Here is a 24672-nt window from a genome sequence, read left to right as displayed (position 1 = left end):
CATGCAGATGGCGGTATCTTGTGACTTAGGAATAAACATTACAAGCTGAGATGGCTCCGGAGCGGTGAATGGATTGCTTGCACTTTCCCCCCACTACTGACAAACCTACAAACAATGTGTTTATTAACTAACTTTCCATTCTGCAGTAATTAGATGTTAAAGCAAGACGGTTCGTAAACAGGGATTATGCAACAACATTCACAAATAGGGGAGACAAATGTCTTGTATTCTAGTGTTGGTGATAGAAACAACGAAGTATCCCACATCAGCAATAATCATAGTGCTATTGATTACTTATCATCAGGACAGGGCGGGGGAACATATATTTCATTAAAAGTATATTCTAATGGATATTTGCTAATATGTAGTCTAAGGATGTAATTGAATTGGCAGAGGTTTCTCCTATACAGGGCAGAGAGCGCTCTAAAATAAGTGTAAGTGTGGGGGCAGATTGGACTTACCATTAAGGCTAATTTCACATAAGTAAATGCGAAATCGGGCTGTGAAACTCGATCCGATATTGCGCTAGCCAAGGTGCAATTTCCCCTCAGATGCGAAGCCTTTTTGTATCAAAACCATCCCGAATAACTTCGGGGAATCGGCCACGGTGGAGGATCACGAAGTGTTTCCGGTTGTTTCCAATGGGAAACCTCGCATCACATCACACTTGCGTACACCTAGCATATGGTGCAATACTTGAAAACAGCAAGCGATGCTATGTGAGGGCATGCCTACAGATGGGACCCGCTGCAAATTCTTTCCTGCATTGCATCATGATGCAATGCAGGGGAAAAAAAATCACTCATTCAAAGGGATGGGGTCCGTATTTGTGCATCTCACAATGCACAAATCTCGCGCAAGATTCTCGGCTGTGTGAAACTGCCCTAAGTATTGTGTCCTGGAGAACAGCAGTGAGCGCCGCCTCTGTGCTTCTCCCGCCGTGGAGAACAGAGCAGCTTCTCAGGCTGTCAGAGCATTGAGCATTCATGGACCAAAATCCGCACACGCCTCTGAGAATGAAGAATGTACCCTTAAAGGGGTTGTCCCGCGGCAGCAAGTGGGTCTATACACTTCTGTATGGCCATATTAATGCACTTTGTAATATACATTGTGCATTAATTATGAGCCATACAGAAGTTATAAAAAGTTTTTTACTTACCTGCTCCGTTGCTGGCGTCCTCGTCTCCATGGTGCCGACTAATTTTCGCCCTCCGATGGCCAAATTAGCCGCGCTTGCGCAGTCCTGGTCTTCTGCTCTCTTCAATGGAGCCGCTCGTGCAGAATGCAGGCTCCGTGTAGCTCCGCCCCGTCACGTGCCGATTCCAGCCAATCAGGAGGCTGGAATCGGCAATGGACCGCACAGAAGAGCTGCGGTCCACGGAGGAAGAGGATTCCGGCGGCCATCTTCACAGGTAAGTATAGAAGTCACCGGAGCGCGGGGATTAAGGTAAGCGCTCCGGTAAGCTTTCTGTACGTCCCTGCATCGGGGTTGTCTCGCGCCGAACGGGGGGGGGGGGTTGAAAAAAAAAAAAACCCGTTTCGGCGCGGGACAACCCCTTTAAGGCCCATTTAGACACAACGATTATCGCTCAAAATTCGCTCAAAAGCCATCTTTTGAGTGATAATTGTATGTAAATGTGCCCATCTTTCAATTTTCTGCCAAACGATGGATTTCAGTTCGTCATGAAATCCATGGTTTGGCAAAACAGCTGATAAGGCGGATGCACGCTGTGTTCTGCCCAGGGAGCGCTGATAACATTGTCTCAGCTGTCAGCCCCACGACAGAACAAAAGGAATTTATTCAGAGAATGGCGGGTGGTCTCTTTTCTGAGTACAGCTCCAGGTGGATCACACTCTACTAATTGGTTCGAATAGGCATTAGTACCAAGTAGTAGTTTATGCAAAATGATTGCTCAGAAGCCATCTTTTGCACAATCATCTTTGTGTCTAAAGGCCCATTTACACAGGACGAGTGTCAGGAAAACGATGCCCGACACTCGTCCCTGTGTCTCTGCGCTCCCGTGCTCCTGGCCGGGAGCTAGCACAACTGGCTGGTTCACGGAGCGGCCAGCAGGAAGGCGGGGCAGTGCAGGAGATTTCTCTCCTTTCCTTTCCTCTAATTGTGCAGTTTAAACAACCGCCGTTCAATAGCAAACAGACGGTGTGTGTCTCAATGGAGGGGCGAGCGAGAGGCGAGAAATCTCCTGCACTGCCCCGCCCCCTGCTGGCTGCTCCGTGTGCGAGCCAGCTGTGCTAGCTCCCGTGCAGGAGCACGGGAGTGCGGAGACACAGGGACGAGTGTCGGGCATCGTTTGCCCAACAGTCATCCTGTCAATAGACCTTAAATGCACCTTTAGACAGTTCAACACTGATTTACATATTGTGTGGGAAGTGTGGGAATTTTGAGAGCATGGAAAAAGATTTTTAAAAAAGCACAGTGCCTTGTATTTGTAGCGGGCACATCATGTGTTTGCATTAGTTTCATTTACTACATGTAGTCGATAGACGGCCATTTAATAGCCCATTACAGGTTTACATGTCTTGCAGACACCGGAACCACAGCTCACTTCCGAAGTGAATGGCAACTGGTGGCCGCGCACGTGTGCTGGAAGACCCTCACGAAAAGGCTAATACCGAAATACTCGCTGGTCAGCTACGCTGAGAAAGGGGCGCGCAGAGGAAGCTGTTTTACGTGGTCGCTGGGAGACACGTTTTTGCTGCTACACTGCACTCATATCGCTGTAATTAAAGGGGTTGTCCCGCGAAACAAAGTGGGGGTATACACTTCTCTATGGCCATATTAATGCACTTTGTAATGTACATTGTGCATTAATTATGAGCCATACAGAAGTTATTCACTTACCTGTTCCGTTGCTGGCGTCCTCGTCTCCATGGTGCCGTCTAATTTTCAGCGTCTAATCTCCCGATTAGACGCGCTTGCGCAGTCCGGTCTTCTCTGTGTTGAATGGGGCGCTCGTGCTGGAGAGCTGCTCCTCGTAGCTCCGCCCCGTCACGTGTGCCGATTCCAGCCAATCAGGAGGCTGGAATCGGCAATGGAACGCACAGAAGACCTGCGGTCCACCGAAGGTGAAGATCCCGGTGGCCATCTTCGCAAGGTAAGTATGAAGTCACCAGAGCGTGGGGATTCGGTTAAGTACTACCCGTTTTTTTTTTTTATCCCTGCATCGGGTTTGTCTCGCACCGAACTATTGAAAAAAAAAAAACCCGTTTCGGCGCGGGACAACCCCTTTAAAGTTACTCTTCAAGAATCACAGAGAGAGTAATGTGGTCTTGTCTTCTATGGCCAATAACCTCGCTCCTGCATGTCCCTTACATGGAGGGGCGTCTGTGACCGAGCATTTTCCATGGAGCATCTCTAGTTGCACCCCTGCCTCCTGGACTGTTGCACCCATTCCCACAACATATGGCTAGCCTATAGCTAGTTCCTACTCCATGCGCACCACCACTCCACTCACTTCAATGAGATCACCAGAGAGAGACACAAATTCCGCCTTATGCATTACAAAGTTTGATATCTGCAGTAAAAGTCCACAGAAAGACTTGACATGCTGAAAATTCAAAACCTGCACTATTGCTCATTTTCCACGTGAATTGTTTTCTGCAGCATATGGATGAGATCTACTATAATTAGAAATGAGCGAGCATACTCGTCCGAGCTTGATGCTCGTTCGAGTATTAGGGTGTTCGAGATGCTCGTTACTCGTGACGAGCACCACGCGGTACTCGTGTCAATAACATTTACTTCCCTGAAATGTTAGCGCCATTTTCTGGCCAATAGACATGCAGGGAAGGCATTACAACTTCCTCCTGTGAGATTCCAGCCCTATCCCACCCCCCTGCAGTGAGTGGCTGGCGAGATCAGGTGACCGCCGAGTATTTAAATCTTTCCCGCCCGCTGCTCGCCTCAGACACACGCTGGCAGAGATTAGGGAGGGTGCTGCTGCTATAGTTAGAGTGTTGGCGTCTTCAAGAGCTCCAACGGTCCTTCTTAGGGCCACATCTCACCATGTGCATTAGTGTTGTGGCTGCAGGGAGCAGTTTTGCACAACTTTTTTTTTTATGTTGGACGCGCAGGCTATAGCGTTCTCAGGCTGCAGTCTGTATTACGTAGTATAGGGGCAGTATTGGTCAGACAGGGACAGTGGGTAGTGTACAAGAAACCCAACGGTGCTTCTTAGGGCCACATCTTACCATGTGAATTACTGTTGTTGCTGCTAGGAGCAGCCTTGCACCAAATTTTTTCTTTCATCCTGGGCTCTGCAGACTATTGCGTTCTCAGTCTGCAGCCCATTATACAGAGTATAGGGGCAGTATTGGTGAGGCAGGGACAGTGCTACTGTAGAATCTTTAGGGCTATCTGTGGCTAGCTGCTGGTAATTGTAGTACCTCATTATTGCACAGCTCGGCGTGCTTGCAGTCTTCTGAATAATTTTTTTCCTGGCTGCAGTTTGCGTTACATAAGCGCTGTCTCACTCCAACTGCACGCCAATAAGAATTCAAACATTTTTTACACTGCTGTGTGTCTGCTGTAAACTGCACGCACGGTGACAGACCCCCATACAGGGAAACTCACATTGGCGCAATATGGCCTGCATTGCATTGCCCAAAAATTAACCAAAAAAAAAAAGAAAATCCTTACGCCTAGCTGTGACTCTCCGCATTTCACTGCGTGGCTGGTGTTAGCTCAGGTGTATCAGTATTGCATATTGCACAGCTAGGAGTGCTTGCAGTCTTTTCAATTATTTTTTTCCTGGCTACAGTTTGCGTTAGTTAAGCGCTGTCTCACTCCAACAGCACGCCAATAAGAATTCAAACATTTTTTACACCGCTCTGTGTCTGCTCTATTCGTAATTCACCATACTGAGGGTAGGGGTGGGGCTAGAGGACGTGGACGTGGGCGAGGACGTGGAGTTCCAAGTGGGGGTGTGGGTATAGGCCGAGTTCCTGGTCCAGGTGAATCACAGCCGGCTGCTGCGGGATTAGGAGAGAGGAAAGTTTCTGGGGTCCCCAGCTTCATATCACAATTTTTGGGTCCACGTCGTAGATCTTTATTACAAAATGAGCAGTGTGAGCAGGTCCTGTCGTGGATGGCAGAAAGTGCATCCAGCAATGTCTCCAGCAATATCTTCTGCGCTGTCCACTGCTGCAACTCTGAATCCTCTCGCTGCTGCTCCTCCTTCCTCCCAGCCTCCTCACTCCATGAAAATGAAACATTTGGATGAGCAGGCAGACTCCCAGGAACTGTTTTTTTCGGGCCCCAGCGCTGATTGGGAAAAAATGGTTCCTCTCCCACCTGAGGAGTTTGTTGTGACCGATGCCCAACCTTTGGAAAGTTCCTGGGGTTCGAGTGATGAGGCTGGGGACTTCCGTCAACTGTCTCAAGAGCTTTCGGTGGGTGAGGAGGTCGATGATAATGATGAGACACAGTTGTCTATCAGTGAGGCAGTAGTAAGGGCAGTAAGTCCGAGGGAGGAGCGCACAGAGGATTCGGAGGAAGAGCCGCTGGACGATAAGGTGACGGACTCCACCTGGTTTGATAAGCCAACTGAGAACAGGTCTTCAGAGGGGGAGGCAAGTGCAGCCGCAGGACAGGTTGGAAGAGGCAGTGGGGTGGCCAGGGGTAGAGGCAGGGCCAGAGCGAAGAATCCCCCAACGGATTCCCAAAGCACCCCCTCATGCCAAGCCACCGTGCAGAGGCTGAGGTGCTCAAAGGTGTGGCAGTTTTTCACTGAGCGCGCGGACAACCACCGAACAGTGGTGTGCAACCTTTGTCGCGCCAAGATCAGCCGGGGAGCCACCACTACCAGCCTCACCACCAACAGCATGCGCAGGCATATGATGGCCAAGCACCCCACAAGGTGGGACGAAGGCCGTTCACCGCCTCTGGGTTGCACCACTGCCTCTTTCCCTGTGCCCCAACCTGCCACTCAGATCCAACCCCCCTCTCAGGACACAGGCACGACCGCCTCCCGGCCTGCACCCACACCCTCAGCTCCGCTGTCCTCGGCCCCATCCAGCTATGTCTCTCAGCGCAGCATCCAGATGTCGCTAGCAGAAGCGTTGGAGCGAAAGCGCAAATACGCTGCCATGCACCCGCATGCTCAAGCTTTAAATGTGCACATTGCGAAATTGATCAGCCTGGAGATGCTGCCGTACAGGCTTGTGGAAACGGAGGCTTTCAAAAACATGATGGCGGCGGCCCCGCGCTACTCGGTCTTGTCAGAGAGGGTGTTTAGTGCAGCTGGGGGAATCATCACGGATAAGTGTACCCGCCTGTCAACTGACAGTGCCGACATGCTTACACTCAAAAAGATGAACAAAGGGGGTCTGTCTATACTGCTGTAAATGAAATGTTACTGGGGTCAGTTTATACTGCTGCAAATGAAATGTTTCTGGGGGCTATCTATACTGCTGTAAATGAAATGTTACTGGGGTCTGTTTATACTGCTGCAAATGAAATGTTACTGGGGTCTGTTTATACTGCTGCAAATGAAATGTTCCTGGGGTCTGTCTATACTGCTGCAACTGAAATGTTACTGGGATCTGTCTATACTGCTGTAAATGAAATGTTACTGGGGTCTGTTTATACTGCTGTAAATGAAATGTTACTGGGGTCTGTTTATACTGCTGCAAATGAAATGTTTCTGGGGTCTGTTTATACTGCTGCAAATGAAATGTTTCTGGGGTCTGTCTATACTCCAACTACTGAAATGTCACTGGGCTCTGCCTACACTGTTGCTAATGAAATGTTACTAATACTGGGCTATGCCTATACTGCAGCTACGGAAATGTTACAGGGGTCTGTCTATACTGTTGCTAGTGAACGTTACTGGGGTCTGTCTATACTGCTGCAAATGAAATGTTACTGGGGTCAGTCTATACTGCTGCAACTGATATTTTACTGGGGTCTGTCTATACTCCAACTACTGAAATGTCACTGGGCTCTGCCTACACTGTTGCTAATGAAATGTTACTGGGGTCTGTCTATGCTGTTACTACTCAAATGTTACTGGGTTCTGGCTATACTGCTGTAAATGAAATGTTACTGGGGTCTGTCTATACTGTTAGTACCGAAATGTTACTGGGCTCTGCCTACGCTGCTGCTACTGAAATGTTACTGGGGTCTGTCTATAATGCTGCAAATGAAATGTTACTAATACTGGGCTATGCCTATACTGCTGCAACGGAAACGTTACAGGGGTCTGTCTATAGTGTTACTAACTTACTACTGAAATGTTACTGGGGTCTCCCTAGACTTCTTCTGCAACATAACTGTTAGTGGGGTCAGCTTATACCTTTGCAACAGTAATATTACAGGAGTCAGTGCATAGTATAGGTGCACTACGTTTTCCCATCGCGGTGACAGAGTAGCAGTAGGCACATATCCTTGGTGGAAGCAGGCCAGAGAGCCACATTCACCCGGTCTGATTTTGGACTGATTGAAGAGGCCTTTACTTGTGATCATCTTTGGGAATTCCTGACAAAGATGAGTGCTATAGCCAGAAACTTGCATTGCTAACACTTTGCAATGGTCAACAGAAAACATAAGAATGAAGCCTTTCCATATTTCTGATTGAGATGAGGAGGAGTGCCGACTTTTAGTTCCTAGAATATCCTTTCCATTGCTATCAAATGCCCCTTTTGTTTCAGAAAATACTAGCTTTTCCAAATAGCTGTTGTCGCTTCCGCTTGTATTCTGTGGCTTTATTTTTCTCCAGTGGCTCTTAGTCAGATCTGAAGGTTTGATTTTGCCCATGCAAAATCCACAGTGGAGGCCCGGAACCCAACCTGAACCTGGACCCGCTAACGTGCTTCCCACCAAGACTATAGCGGGTCCTGGTCATGCTGTCTTGGCCTTGTAATGCCACCTCCTCCTCCCGCTTGGGGTCAGGGGGTCAGCAATGCGCATTATGTATTGGGATACAGTAATGTACCATCGGTAGGTTCCAGGGAGCCGCCCGTGCTGTGGGTGCACACAGAATTTCCATAGCTGAGTTGTACCTGCCTGTGACTATTAATTAAAATAAAACCCAGTCTGACTGGGGCATGCAGTGTGGGCCGAAGCCCACCTGTATTCTATCTCACGTTAGCTCTGCTGTCTGGGGCACTGCAATGGGATTTATTTATGAACGGTCGGAGGCTTCCTGGGACCCACCCATGCTGTGGGTGCACACGGAATTCCCATTGCGGAGTTGTACCTGCCTGTGTCTATTTATAAAAAAACCCAGTCTGACTAGGGCATCGAGTGTGGGCCGAAGCCCACCTGTATTCTATCTCACGTTAGCTCTGCTGTTCAGGGCACTGCAATGCGATGTATTTATGTACCCCCGGTGGGTTCCAGGGAGCCACCCATGCTGCGGGTCCACTCCACGCAGACTTCCCATAGGGGAATTGTACCTGCCTGTGACTATTTCTAAAAAAAACTGTCTGACTGGGGAATGCAGTGTGGGCCGAAGCCCACCTGTATTTTATCTGACGTTAGCTCAGCTGTGCAGGGCACTGCAATGGGATTTATTTATGTACCGTCGGTGGGTTCCAGGGAGCCACCCACGCTGTAGGTGCACACAGACTTCCCATAGCGGAGTTGTACCTGCCTGTGACTATTAATGAAAAAAACCAAGTCTGACTGGGTCATGCAGTGTGGGTCGAAGCCCACCTGTATTTTATCTGATGTTGGCTCTCCTATCCGGGGGCACTGCAATGGGATTTATCAATGTACCGTCGGTGGCTTCCTGGGACCCACCCATGCTGTGGGTGCACACGGAATTCCCATGGCGGAGTTGCACCTGCCTGTGACTATTTCTAAAAAACCCCAGTCTGACTGGCGAATGCAGTGTGGGCCGAAGCCCACCTGTATTTTATCTGACGTTAGCTCAGGTGTGCAGGGCACTGCAATGGGATGTATTTATGTACCGCCAGTGGGTTCCAGCGAGCCACCCATGCTGTGGGTGCACATGGAATTCCCATAGGGGAGTTGTACCTGCCTGTGTCTAGTTATAAAAAACCCCAGTCTGACTGAGGCATGCAGTGTGGGCCAAAGCCCACCTGAACTTTTTCTGACGTTACCTCAGCTATCTGGGGGACTGCAATGGGATTTATCAATGTACCGTCGGTGGCTTCCTGGGACCCACCCATGCTGTGGGTGCACACAGAATTCCCATGGCGGAGTTGGACCTGCCTGTGACTATTTCTAAAAAACCCCAGCCTGACTGGCGAATGCAGTGTGGGTTGAAGCCCACCTGTATTTTATCTGATGTCAGCTCAGGTATGCAGGGCACTGCAATGGGATGTATTTATGTACCGCCAGTGGGTTCCAGCGAGCCACCCATGCTGTGGGTGCACACGGAATTCGTATAGGGGAGTTGTACCTGCCTGTGGCTAGTTATAAAAAACCCCAGTCTGACTGGGGCATGCAGTGTGGGCCAAAGCCCACCTGAACTTTTTCTGACGTTACCTCAGCTATCTGGGGGACTGCAATGGGATTTATTAATGTACGTTGGTGGCTTCCTGGGACCCACCCAGACTTCCCTGAGCGGAGTTGTACCTGCCTGTGACTATTAATTTAAAAAAAACAGTCTGCCTCGGGTATGCAGTGTGGGCCGAAGCCCACCTGTATTTTATCTGACATTAGCTCAACTATTTGGGGCACTGCAATGGGATGTATTTATGTACCGTTGGTGGCTTCCTGGGACCCACCCATGCTGTGGGTGCACACAGACTTCCCAGAGCGGAGTTGTACCTGCCTGTGACTATGAAAAAAGGCCAGACTGACTAGGGCATGGAGTGTGGGTCGAAGCCAACCTGTACTTTATATCACGTTAGCTCAGCTATCCGGGGTACTGCATTGGGACAAACTAGAGGAGCAATACAGCGCTAATGAGACATTCACAGCTACGCTAGCATTGGAATCCGCAGTAGGCCCACGGTTGCTGAGGGTTTATGCAGAGGCCTATGTCCTGGGTGCAGTGAAAGTCCACTTCCTGCCTACGATTGCTGAAGCTATGGGCCAATGCCTATGTCGTCGTCGCGCGGTGCAAGTCTGCCATGTTTGGCCGCTTTATTGTTCATGTCTTGCGTTGCCTAGGACCCACCTATGCTGTTGGTGCACACTTAGTTCCCATCGCGGTGTTTGACCTGTCTGGCACAAAGACACTGACTGACTTGGGTAGGGGGCAGAGTTCAGATGGCTTTCCCCTTGCAGTGTCGATTGAGCTATGCGACACCTAGACAAAATGAATACTGTGTGGGCACATGGATTCCCCATTGCTATTTAACTCATGCCCACGTTTGCAGCTCCTGACGGAGGTGGCACAGGATTGGAATGAAGATCGAATGTCAATTTCTCTTCGATTCTCTACAGCATTGTGGGCTATGGGCCCCCCCCCCCCTTTTAAAGAGGGTCGCTACCTGGCCCTGCCAACCCTCTGCAGCGTGTGCCTCTGGTTCCTCCTCATCGCAGACGCACTTATAAATAGACATGAGAGTGGTGTGGCTATGAGGCCAGCGTGTGGCATGAGGGCAGCTGAAGGCTGCGCAGGGACACTTTTGTGTGCGCTGCGGACGTAGGGTTGTGCGGTGGGTTGGGCAGCATGTAACCCAGGAGAAGAGGCAGCGGTGTGTCCCGCAGGCAGTGATTGTGCTTGGTTGGAGGTAGTGTGGTGCTTAGCTAAGGTATGCTTTGCTAATGAGGGTTTGTCCGAAGTAAAAATTGTTAGGTGGGGGGGCTCACTCTTGCCGCTATTGTGGCTTAATAGTGGGACCTGGGAACTTGAGATGCAGCCCAGCATGTTGCCCCTCACCTGCTCTATCCGTATCTGTGTCGTTTCCATCACTTTCGTAGGTTTTGAAGATTTGCACAAATGAAAGAGCATCGGCAATATACAAAAATGCTCGAGTCGCCTATTGACTTCAATGGGGTTCGTTACTCGAAACGAACCCTCGAGCATCGCGGGAAGCTCGACTCGAGCAACGAGCACCCGAGCATTTTGGTGCTCGCTCATCTCTAACTATAATCTTATCTATTTTGCTGCTACAGTAATATGCTATGGATTATTCGCCCACAAATTTGCAATGAAAATTCGTAACCTATCTGTCATGTGTCAACATATCCAAAGGGCTCATTCAAATCAGAGCCAGGGACTCCAATCAGGGCCTCAGGAGTAGATCTGTCTTAAAATCACGGACAACATGTTGGGATATTTGCCTGGGAAAATATGGTACAACATGACAGAACCGAAACGAACCCTATTGTAATCAATGGGACCTATCTGGTGATGTTTGGGTCCATCATAGGAGGAATCCTACTTTCAGTTTTTCTGTTTCTGTGAGGGCCTGAAGCAGCCATCTGGAGAAAGCAGGGCCCTCGGAAACTGAAGCTCCCTTGTTACTGCCTCCTAGAAACTGGCGAGGATCATATCCGTTGGACCCCAGCTGATCCTAACTATAGACCACCAATGTCATTAGTGACAAATACCGTATGTAATAATAGACGTTATCTGGGAAGACTTTTTCACAGCATTGTATGATAAATGCAATGGACTAGATATGTTTTCACAAACATTTGGGCAATAATGTAACATTTATACTTGTAAAATTACTGTATACACAACATAACAACAAAAAGAGGAAGTGCAGTAATATTCTTCTACAAAACATACATCAACTTTAGCCAACTCGCTGCATTCTCCAGAAATATTCTGTTCTTCACGTATATATAACATAGTAAGCTACACATTAGAAGGATTTTAATGAAATATTACATTATATTTATTTACTCTTCCATTTTGAAATGAAAAAAGCAATTCAGCAATCTGATATGTAAACCCAGTGAGGTGGACCAGGTCAGGCCCAGTTTTGTCTAACTTTCAAAGTAGTCCTCTCTCATGGGAGAATTAGGGCCTATTTAGATACAATGATTAGCCATCTTTTGAGCGATAATCGTTGGGTGTAAATGTGCCCATCTTTCAATTTTCTGCCAAATGACGGTTTTCAGTTCTGCCTGAAAACCATTGTTCAGCTCTGCCTGTGGAGAGCTGATTACAGCTGATAACTTTTGCTTTGATCTGGCGGCTGACAGCTGAGAACAGCTGATACAATGTTATCAGGAAACAGCAGGGCTAGTCAGACCACTTAGGGCTCCTTCACACTGGCGATCATGATTTTGGTGTAAGAGTGAGTGAACTTATTGAATTATGAATCCCATTCTTTTCAATGGCTTCTTTCACATTTGCAATGTTTTCACTCATGCAATGTTGCAAGAGAAAAGAAATCACAGCATTCCCTATCTTTCTGCGTTTTTTAAAAAATCTCCCAAGTTTCCCCATGGAGCCTCCTTTTTATCGCATCACAAGGCAGGAACTTGCGATTTTCATTTGATGTGATGCGTTTTTAACATTAGAGAGTCATATTGACTTGTGCATTAAATAATCTCTGCAAAGTCACGTGAGAAAAATGCACGGGCCATGGATGCGATATCACTGCGATTTTCTCATGGCGATATCGCGTCGCCCCGTGTGAAACAGGCCTAAATGGACGAGCTGGATCTATATCATTACTGAAAAGCTTTATAGCTAGGTAGATTAGTAAAGTGTATATAGCTGAGATTAGCTGAGCTGTCTAGATCTCTCCACCACATTCTCTAAATCAGTGTTGCCCAACTCCAATTCTCATGGACCGCCAACTGGTCATGTTTTCAGGATTTCCTCAGTATTGACAGACACTGCCACAGGTGTTCTTGCTATAAGATATCCTGAAAACATGACCTGTTTGCGGTCCCTGAGGGCTGCAGTAGGGGACCCTTGCTCTAAATGTTCAACTGAGGTCATGCGGGGCGAATGTGCCACCCGCACCATTCATAGGAACTCTCCAGAATGCTCCTCCAACCAATACTGCACAGCTTGAGCCCCGTGGCACAGTACATTATTCTGCTGGAATATCCCATCATTGTGGGGGTACATGAAGTTTGTGAAAGGCTGCAAATGGTCACCAAAAAGTAAAACGTAGAGGGCATCGATCAATGATGTGTTTAGGTGGACCAGTAGATCCAACCCATGGCATAAGAACACATCCTATACCAGTATGGAACTACCACCACATGGCTTCAGGAGGTCTGCACCACACACAAACCCTACCATCAATCCGAAACAATTGGCACAGTAACTCATCAGATGATGCCATGTGTTGCCAGTCTTCTATGGCTCATGAACCCAGGCAAAGTGCTATGTCTGGTACCATGCTGTTAATAGAGGTACTCTGGAAAGTCCTTTGCTGCCATGGAAGCAAAAAAAATGCTGCGCTGACATGTGGGGTCTGCATGCGGGGCTTTCTGCAGTTGATGTAGGTGTGATTTCTACCAGCCGCTTGTCTGTTCACATAGACAACTCTAGCCAGACAGCATCGGTTGTGATCATTAGCCCCTTAGGGACATGGCCCTTTTTTTCCCCATTTTCGTTTTTTCCTCCCCCCTTTTAAAAAAATCGTAATTTCTTTATTTATCCATCGACGTTGCAGTCTGAGGGCTTGTTTTTTGTGGGGCAAGTTGTATTTTTCATTACTACTATTTAATATACCATATAATGTACTGAAAAACCTTAAAAAATTCTAAGTGGAGTAAGATGAAAGAAAACCCCAAATTACACCTTCTTTCTGTGCATCTTGTTTCTATGGCGTGCAAATTAAAACAAAAAATGACATGGTAACTTTATTCTATGAGTCAGTACAATTACTACGATACCAAACATATAGTTTTTTTATTTTTTGCTGTACTCCTTTTTTTCAAAGATATTTAACTTTTTTGAATTATTTTCTGCCACCATCTTCTGTGTGCAATAACTTTTTAATTTTTCTGTTGACACAGTTATGCGAGGGCTCATTTTTTACAGGATGTCCTATAGTTTGCGTTGGTACCATTTTTGAATACATATGATTTTTTGATCGCTTTTTATAGGCATTCTGCCATGACATCCCTGGGGCCTTTCAGAAGGCCCCCGACTGCCATGACACCTACATGGCTCCCTGCGATCGCGGCGGCCATACGGGACCCCCAAAATCGTCCGGGGATTTAAATGGCACTGTCAGCCGTGCGGCTTATCAGAGCTGTTGCTGGCGGGTGTCAGCTGTAAGAAACAGACGGCGCCCACGTTGTATGGAGGGAGATCCCCTTCCATACATACCCCGATGCTGCAGGACATAAATGTACATCCTATAGCATTAAGGGCTTAAGCTGCACTGTCCACGTGGGTGGTAATGCCTTCAATGATGTTTTTCTGGTACACACGTGACACTGTGAATCGAGGAATGTTGAATACCAGCCTAACTTCAGATATGGAATGTCCCATCTGTCTGGCACCCACTTCCATTACTTGTTCGAACTCCAATAATTCACCTCGTCTTTCCATGAGCATGCAGGCCAGTGTTCAACCTCATCGATAAGATCACAGCTTACAACTTATACAGGTATGGGCAATGCCAAGCTGCCACATGAGCCAACACCACTTCATGACCAATTTACATAATGATATCCCATGACTTTTGGCACGCCAGTGTATAATTACTCCATCCTGGCTCATAGAGGGAAGTTGTGAGTTTGGGTACTTTCTGCTATGAGTCGCTAATAGGATTGGCATTTTATATACTTAGAAGTGTATGCTGAAGGCTGAATTGTTGTAACTGTTTCATATATAAATGTCACCGGCTGTTGGTTGTTTAAAAAGCTCTGAATTCACCTTTTAACAAAATCCTTCAGACTCTTTAATAAATAGCTGTTTGCTAAGCCGCACTCGGCACGTTAAGTGCTTACATAGCAATATGAGCTGCACTCTGTGAGAGACAAGTGCAGACACAGAGTGGCAAAGGACCTCTGTGCACTCATATAATAACTCTGCACAGTGATAGTGATTATAGTGCTGTTACCTCCACTGATCACAGGTAATGTTGCCTCTGCTTAGTCATCTTCTTTCTCTCTTCCTTTCCGTCTGGACCCAGACCATCATGAAGCGTTCTTCCAGCCACAACCTATCTCTGCACATTTGCCCCATCCTGCCGCTGACCCCCAGTGCTCTTCTCAGTGCCTCAGTACCCATTTTTAAAACCTCCAACTACTCGCCAACAATGTTGTACAGAAGATTACTAGACAAGCCACGACAAAAGAGGCAATCCTGATTTAGTGGACAGACTATACGTACAGTAGTAACAGAGACTACTGCTGTCGCACCTATAAAATTCTGACAAATAATACATTTTTTCAACTAAAACCTACTGGACCTCATTTATCAAAACTGTCTTAACAAAAAAACTGTTGCCCATAGCAACGAATCAGAGCGCAACTCTCATTTGTGAAACTCCTATAGTATAACGAAACCTGCACTGTGATTGGTCGGTACGGACAATGGAGATAGTTTTGATAAATGAGGCTCAGTGTATGGCTGCTTTCGCACGGCCGAGAAACTCGTGCAAGATTTGTGCGTTGTGAGATGCACAAATCTATCATGAATATGAACCCCATTCTTTTGAATGGAGTCATATACACGAGCGATGTTGTATCTCTTTGCGTTCCTCGGAACTCATCGCCCATTCATTACAGTTGGACCTTTAATGCATTGCATGCTGTGCGATGTGCACCCAAATGCGATGTGAGGTTTCCCATTAAAATCAATATGAAACACTTCTGATCCTTTGAAACTCATGCAAGAGGATTAGAATTTCACAGATGCGATGAGTTTTTACTTGAAAATCATCATCAGCCTGATATTGCAGTTGCCTGTGTGTAGGTAGCCTCTATCAACACAAAATTTAAAGGGCACCTTTCACCTTGGAGAAGCACTATAAACTAAGTTATGGTGCTGTAGTGGGAGTCTATAGGAGAGCGCATGCACAGCAGTCTCAAGAGTCATAGTTCTACATCACGCACAATCTTCACTGGCGAACAGCGCAGGAACCGGGCAACGGGTGAGTATAAAGAAAAACCTGGAACAGCACCAGGACTTAACTTATGGTGCTGTTCTGAGGTGGCAGGTTCTCTGTAAGATTATGGTGTTAACTTGGCCAGGCATTAGGCAGTATGGTGGCTCATTAGTTAGCACTAGAGATGAGCGAGCATACTCGTCCGAGCTTGATACTCGTTCGAGTATTAGGGTGTTCGAGATGCTCGTTACTCGTGACGAGCACCACGCGGTACTCGAGTCAATAACATTTACTTCCCTGAAATGTTAGCGCCCTTTTCTGGCCAATAGACATGCAGGGAAGGCATTACATCTTCCTCCAGTGAGGTTCCAGCCCTATCCCCCCCCCCCCCCCCGCGCAGTGAGTGGCTGGCGAGATCAGGTGACCGCCAAGTATTTAAATCTTTCCCGCCCGACTTCCGCCCAAGACGCAGAGGGAGCAGGACGTGCTTCTCAGAGCTCCTGCAGACGACACTTCCCAGAGACAGCGGGACCCTCTGGAGCCTCCCAAAAGCAGCTGTGGGGGACGGACATCTCCCCCGCTTGCTGGGCAGAAGCCCCCCACACCCGCAAGACACCCGGGAAGCCACCGGAAACCCCCCGACACAACCCGCGGAGAACCGGGACACAGACAAGGGGAGGAGGAGGAGCGGAGCCCATAGTGTACCGGCGCCTTACCTTCCGGAGACCCCTGGTAGGACCCACGGAGCCGCCAGCCCCCACCCGAGACCTGCCGGAGACCCCCGCGTCACTGCGGCCTAGGCGACGCCTGAAGCCACGGCCTAAATTTCTGGCCGCGAAGGTCGCAACAACTGCTGAGGCCACAGGGCGGCCCGGAAGACCAGCCGGGAGCCGCCAGCCAGCCAGGAAACAGCGGGAACACGGAGACCGGGCCGCGGTGAGAGCCGCGACACAGCTGCCCGGCCGCGACACAGCTGCCCGGCCGCGACAGCACCCGCGCGACACAGCACAAGGGGGAAGGCCCCAGAGGACGTACAGACGGTCCGAGAGGCCTCTTCAAAGCGGCGACGCCCCTCTCACAGAGCAGCCGGAACGCCGCGGCTTAGCGGCGCCAGAAACCGCGGCCTAAACTCCCGGCTGCGGCACCGGCGACAGGCCCCGCCCACCACAACAGTCGCAGGAGCGGCTTTACAGAAGGCGACTTCCCCACCGGGAGGCCGCTGACATACTGCAGCCCAGCGGCGCCTGCAACGCCGGCTCCGACGGGCAGGAGGCCGCAGACAGGGCCTGCAGTTGAGAGCCAGAACCCCGGAGGTGACGCTGGTAGGAACATCAGTGTGACCCTGTGAGTGGGGGGAAGGACACAGAAATATCCCCAGACAATGGGGAAGCCCCTACCACCCTGGGAGGAGGTCATACAAAAACCCACATAACAAAATAAAAAAACAAAGAGAACTGTAAACAAACCACACCCGGCCACAGTGCCTGACAGAGGCCCCAACAAAACAACAAAGGGACTAACACAGCCTGGAGGGGGGAGGGAGAGGAGAGAAGAGCCAACACAAGACAAGACAATTAAAAGCATAACATCCTGCAAAAGGAAAGAAAGAGGGAAGTAAACGAACTAGAGAGGAAAGACACCCATAAAACACAAGCCCCAGACTCCCTGGGATAGAGTGGAAGTGAGAAACAACGATCGCTAGAAAACCCCACAAGCAAAAAAAAAAAGAAAGAATAGTAACTAAATGAGAAGCCACATCCGCACTAAAAAACCTGCAACAAACCAATAGAGATACTGGACACAGGGGAAAAACAGATCCTTGTACGCATAATCTACATACTTACCAGAACTGGAAAAACTAAAATATGGACAAATATCTAAACGAACGCAGCGCAAACACCTCAACACGTGCTATACGCCAGATAGACGCAGACAAAACAAATACCGGAGGAAAGCAGAAAAGCAGACCCATCAAAAGCACCAAAGAAAAAGAATGCAAGAACACACAACAAGCTACACCCTCTCCAAAAAATACCCCACCCAGAGCTACGATAACACCGGACCAAAATCTCGAAACCCACTCTCCACAAACCACTGAATCACTGATGGATAACAGCGCAGAAATGACACAGGCCACAATGGTGGCGCAAGAGGTCTCAAAAATACTACTCCTACTACTTGACAGCAGACTAGAGACACTGCACAAATCTATAAATTCAGCGCTGTCACAAATCACGGACAACACCCAAAGACTGACGGATCTAGAAGCAAAAACCCAAAACACGGAACATTCCATTGCAACCCTAGAAGCCTCACTACAAAGAAGCCGATTAGAAACCGAAACACTCCGGGAAAAAATAGACGACGTAGAGAACAGACACCGACGCAATAATCTACGCTTTGTGGGAATACCGGAATCGATAACCAACGCCCAACTTCTAACATACCTAACCACAGATCTGCCACAGGCTCTTCAACTCAACGTGCCAAATGACCCCCTAACAATTGAAAGGGCCCACAGAATTGGCCCACCAGGAGACAGATGCAATAACAGAACCAGACCTCGCCCAGTGATAGCCAAATACATGCATTGGGCAACAAAAGAAAACATTCTGCAGGCTTACAGACGACGAGGAGAACTAATAATCCAAGGAACAAAAATCCTCATATTCCAGGACTTCTCAGTAGCAGTATCACAAAAACGTAAATTATTCACCCCATAATGCCAAGCCTTGCACGAGCGAAATACCCGCTTCCAACTATTATACCCAGCAAAACTTCGAATCCAAGAAGGTAACAGATCCCTGACATTCAACACGCCAGAAGACACAAGAAGACACCTGCGCCTGGAAGAAGACAACGAACAAGGATGAGAAGGAGGGGAAAAAAAAAAAAAGAGGGAACTAGATCCCCAATCCCCACCACGACCCTCGTCCAAATAACGCGGATGTGGCAACACTAATGCAAAAGAAAAGATTATATCCATGTTTAATGTTTACAAGTTTTTTTCATGTTTTTCACTATGACCCGTTTGATTTCTAGGAAAAAGCTTAACAAGGAGATCGGAGGGCCCCGCCGACGCAGCACGACCACTACTCAGTTGCACCCACGGCTCGCTGGGACTGGGGGACGCGACAACAACAAAGAGGCAAACACAACGGTAAATATAACCAAAACATACACACCAACATGCCCATAGACGCAGAGACAACAGAATATCAAACACCCAAAACACTACAAATTCTATCATGGAACGTAGACGGACTTAACACACCTATTAAACGAAAAAAAGTAATAACACATCTGAAGCGACACAAACCAGACATTGTGTTTCTGCAGGAAACACACTGGAAAAAAGAGGGGAAGGGTGAACTGAAGGCACCTTGGATAGATGCATGCTACACTGCTTCGCACACATCAGCATCCCGAGGAGTAGCCATTTTAATTAGGAAGAACATACCATACACAACGAAACAAACCATAGCAGATCCGCAAGGAAGATACCTGGTACTAAGGGTCGACATAGGTTCACATACATACTGCTTGGTGAACATATACGCCCCCAACACAGACCAACCAAAATTCTATACTACACTAATAGAACAACTACAAACTTATTCAAATGACTTTAATGGAGTACAAGACGACTCACTAGACGGAACAGGACCCTCCATCCAACCAACCACAACCACACACGCACTAATCACACTAATAGACCAACTTCAAGTGTGTGACCCGTGGCGACTCTCGAACCCCACTAGCAGAGAATATACATGCTGCTCTAACGCCCATCACTCGTTTTCCCGAATTGACTTCTTCTTAATATCAAACAAAACCGTTGAGTGCCACAAACAGTCCATAATTCACCCGATATCCCTAAGCGATCACGCACCAATTGCCATAACATTACAAATAATCCCCTCTCACAGATATGGCGTTTCCCCTCATATTTAAGGGAATCGGAAGACTTCAGAGAATACTTAAAACTATACTGGAACAATTATGCAGATGATAACAGAGAACACATAGACAATATAACACTATTTTGGCAAGCCTCAAAGGCAGTGATGAGAGGCCACATCATAGGTTATGTGTCCCATAGAAGGAAAAAATTCCAAACAGAATTTGAGGCCTTACATAGCTCCCTTTTGGCAGCACAAAAAGAACACATAGACTCCCAAAATGATGACTCATACCAAATATTTCTCACAGCAAAACACCTGCTGAACAAATTCGTACATACACATGCACATTGGCAAACGCAACTGACAAAAAACAAATTTTACAGGTGGGGCAACAAGACAGGACGTTTGTTAGCAAATCTAGCTAACCAAGGACAGCCACACAAACCAATACTAACCCTTAGACATACTAATGACAACACCCTTACAACAAAACAGGAAGAGATGACTCAAATACTATACGAATACTTTGAAAACCTATATCGGGCAGAGCCAGCTAATATACAAGACATCCACAGCTTCTTAGAAGCAGTGAATCTACCGAGCCTCTCAGAGGAACAAAGGACATTATTGAATGCCGACATACGAGAGGAGGAGGTTCGGGGAGTAATTGCGACAGCAGCAGGGGGGGAAATCCCCGGGGCCGGATGGCTTTTCGACGGAATATTACAAAATACTAACAGCAGACATAGTACCAGTGCTAACCCAATTATATAACGCAAAATATGCGGAAGACACTCAAATAGAGGACTTCGGAACATCCAGAACAATCTTGCTCCCCAAACAAAACAAAGACCCGGCAGACCCGCGATCATACAGACCGATCGCACTACTAAATTGCGATGGCAAATTTTTATCCAAAATACTAGCGACAGACTCCAATCCATTCTCCCGTCCATACTAGACCCATCGCAAAAAGGCTTCACGCAAGGGCGCAGTGCTTTAAAAAAACATCAGAGCCGCCATAGCGGCGACTGTCGCAGCACAAAACCCTGAGACTCCCATAATGATGCTTCCAAGTTTAGACGCTGAGAAAGCATATGATAAAATGGCCTGGTCATTCTTAAATATACTACTGAGAAGACGAGGGTTCGGACAGACCTTCACAAACTACATTAACACAAACAAACGCCACCACAATTCTCACAGTTAATGGCCTCAACACCCCCCACATCGACATGCGTGGCAACCTCTCTTCATACATACCCCGCCGCTCCATGACGTACCTATACGTCATTGGTCGTTAAGGGGTTAAAGAGCCGGAGCTGCGGGAGCGGGTGAGTCCGCGGTGCTCTCTGCAGGCGCTTGGGTCGGGTCCCGGCTGCGAGAATTCTCGCAGCCGGATCTGACGCGGTCGTCTGCAGGCGGCCTGTGTAAAAAAAAATCAACACAAATTTGGTATCGCTACATTCATGATGACCCATAGAAAAAGTTAGTACATTATTTAACCTACATGGTGCATACCTTAAAAAAATTATAACAAAAGAACTTGGTGTAAATAGCTAATTTTGTATATCACGCCTCAGAAAAAAACAGAACAAAAGCAATGTGATGATACAAGAAAAATACCTGTTTTTTTTTAAAAACAAAGTGTGAATAAGTAGCAAGATATATAAATTTGGTATTGGCATAATCGTACTGATCTCCAGAATTAATTTAACGTAATATTTGTACTGAAGGTGAACACTGTCAAAAATAATTTTTTAAAAATGCTAGAATTGCAGATTTTGTTAATTTTGCGTCCAGAAAAAAAGCTGAATAAAAAGTGATCAAAACGTAACACTTTCCCAGAAATGGGATAAAGAGTTCATCCTGCAAAACGCAAGAAGCCCCAGAGAGCCCGACTGATGGAAGGATAGAAATGTCACGCCTCTTGGAATTCGGCAACACACAAAAAAGTTTTTGAAAATACGTTCTTATGGTACAAAAATATCAAGAAGACATGTAAAAACTGTATAAATGTGGTGTCGCCTGAATCATGTTGACCACGAGATGAATGTGATCACAGTATTTATTCTGTATGCTTAAGGGTGGCATCAGACGACCGTACATCAGCCCAGTTTTCACACCTGGCCGATATACGGTGTCCCTCTCTGCAGAGGAAGAAAGCTGGAAGAGCCGGGAGCTCCCGCCCCCTCGACACTATTTGCAATGGGAGTGGTTGGGACAGGGGTGGAGCTAAGTTCTGAGCCTTAGCTCCACCCCTCCCATTGCAAATAATGGCGAGGGGCGGAGAGGGGGCGAGAGCTCAGTGCACAGCTCCCGCCTCTTCCAGCCTCCTCCCCCTGCAGAGAGGGACACCGTATATCGGCCGGCGTGAATACCCGGCCGATGTACGGTCGTCTGAATAAGCCCTCATGCCTTAAAAATGAAATAAAACACAATGGTGGGATTTTCTTTTTACAATCCCCCCTCCCAAATCGATAAAGTTACACTATACATTAGAAGTAGCCAAAAATGATGCCATTTAAAAAATACAACTTGTGATACAAAACAAAATTCCTCATATGGCTGTGTTGATGGTAAAATTAGAAGCTTATGGCTCAAGGAATGTAAGAACAAAAAAAAAAGATAAATTGGTTATTTCCTACGGCATAAAATGGGCCCGTCACTAAGGGGTTAATGAACAGAAACAAATGTATCTTTGAGGTTGCCCATTCATTTGTATGTGCTCAGTTTAACCTCTTAGGCTAGTAATAAGGCTAATAAACCTTATTACTACATCTGACAGGCTCGCTCCTGCTCCAACATCCAGGAGAGGGGAAACCTCAGATTCTGGAAGTTTAAAGGGGTTGTCTCGCGCCGAAACGGGTTTTTTTTTTCCATAGGCCCCCCGTTCGGCGCGGGACAACCCCAAGGGATGTGTTAAAAAAAAAAAAATGTTATTACTTACCTGAATCCCCGCTCTGCGACGTCTTCCTTCTTCTTCCTTCACCAAGATGGCCGCCGGGATCTTCACCCACGATGCACTGCGGGTCTTCTCCCATGGTGCACCGTGGGCTCTGTGCGGTCCATTGCCGATTCCAGCCTCCTGATTGGCTGGAATTGGCACACGTGATGGGGCGGAGCTACGAGGAGCAGCTCTCCGGCACGAGCGGCCCCATTCACCAGGAAGAAGACCGCACAGCGCAAGCGCGTCTAAAAAAGTAAGAAGACATCAGAATTAGACGGATCCATGGAGACGGGGACGCTAGCAACGGAGCAGGTAAGTGAATAACTTCTGTATGGCTCATAATTAATGCACGATGTATATTACAAAGTGCATTAATATGGCCATACAGAAGTGTATAACCCCACTTGCTGCCGCGGGACAACCCCTTTAACTTCTTACATGCCACAGTCAATAGCAACTGCAGCATGTAAGCAGATGAATGGGGGAGGGGCTCCTTCTGTCACCCATCAGAACCCCACAGTGCGATTGCAAGGTACCGATGGGTTTCCACGGCAGCCAGAAGCTTAAAGGGGTTGTCCCGCGCCGAAACGGTTTGTTTTTTTTTTCAACCCCCCCCCCCGTTCGGCGCGAGACAACCCCGATGCAGGGACCTAAAGAAAGCTTACCGGAGCGCTTACCTTAATCCCGGCGCTCCGGTGACTTCTATACTTACCGGTGAAGATGGCCGCCGGGAACCTCTTCCTCCGTGGACCGCAGCTCTTCTGTGCGGTCCATTGCCGATTCCAGCCTCCTGATTGGCTGGAATCGGCACGTGACGGGGCGGAGCTACACGGAGCCCCATAGAGAACAGGAGAAGACCTGGACTGCGCAAGCGCGGCTAATTTGGCCATCGGAGGGCGAAAATTAGTCGGCTCCATGGGAACGAGGACGCTAGCAACGGAGCAGGTAAGTATAAAACTTTTTATAACTTCTGTATGGCTCATAATTAATGCACAATGTATATTACAAAGTGCATTAATATGGCCATACAGAAGTGTATAGACCCACTTGCTGCCGCGGGACAACCCCTTTAATAAAGGCCACCATGTCTGCCACGTAAAGGCCTCATACATACATGCGTTTCCCTGGCAGCAGTGGCGTCCGCACGTACCTGCTTTTCTTCACTCTGTACTGCGGATGGTCTGCACAGTTTGCCGACAGACATGCGCAGTACAGATTTTTTTTTGTTAAACTTCTGCTTTTCCCGCATCATTGCATAGTGATGATGTGGAATCTGCGACTTTTCTGCAATGTCAATCGCGGAAGGGACGCAGATTGGACGGTTTCCACTGTTTCCTAATAAATGTTTTGTTTGACTCCCAAAAAATGAAAAAGCAACCGAAAAGTCACCTGTACCCCAAACTGGTGCCGAGAAAAACTGCAACTCTTCCCATAAAAACCGCTGGCAGTGCTCCGAGACGGAAAAATGAAAATGTTCTGGGTCTAACCAGGCAAAACGCTGCCATCAGGGTGTTTTGCTGTGATTTACCTTTTTCGGCCCCAGCGGGTTTTAGCGCTCCCCATCATTGTGATGAAGCCCACTAAACGTTAGAGCGCGTATCCAAGGTCCCACTGAAGCCAATGGAAGCATTACAGGCCGGTGTTCAAAACGCCGCGGTAAAAGGCACTTGTGTGAGAGTGCTCTGCTCCACGACCGAGAATATCGCACGAGATCGGCACGTTGTGAGATGTACAAATTCCGCACAAATATCTGGCATCGCAGCGCGGCACGCTATATCTTTGGGGCTGGCGTTGCCTACGAGGTGCCCGCCAGTGCGATGCCAGGCTTCCAATTGGAATCAGTCGGACGCTGCACACGCATGAAACACGCAGAGAAGTGATGTTCGGCCTGAACAA

Source organism: Eleutherodactylus coqui, chromosome 12 (assembly GCF_035609145.1).
Source record: "Eleutherodactylus coqui strain aEleCoq1 chromosome 12, aEleCoq1.hap1, whole genome shotgun sequence".
In the NCBI taxonomy this organism is placed as follows: Eukaryota; Metazoa; Chordata; class Amphibia; order Anura; family Eleutherodactylidae; genus Eleutherodactylus; species Eleutherodactylus coqui.
Note: the sequence above shows the minus strand (reverse complement) of the source record.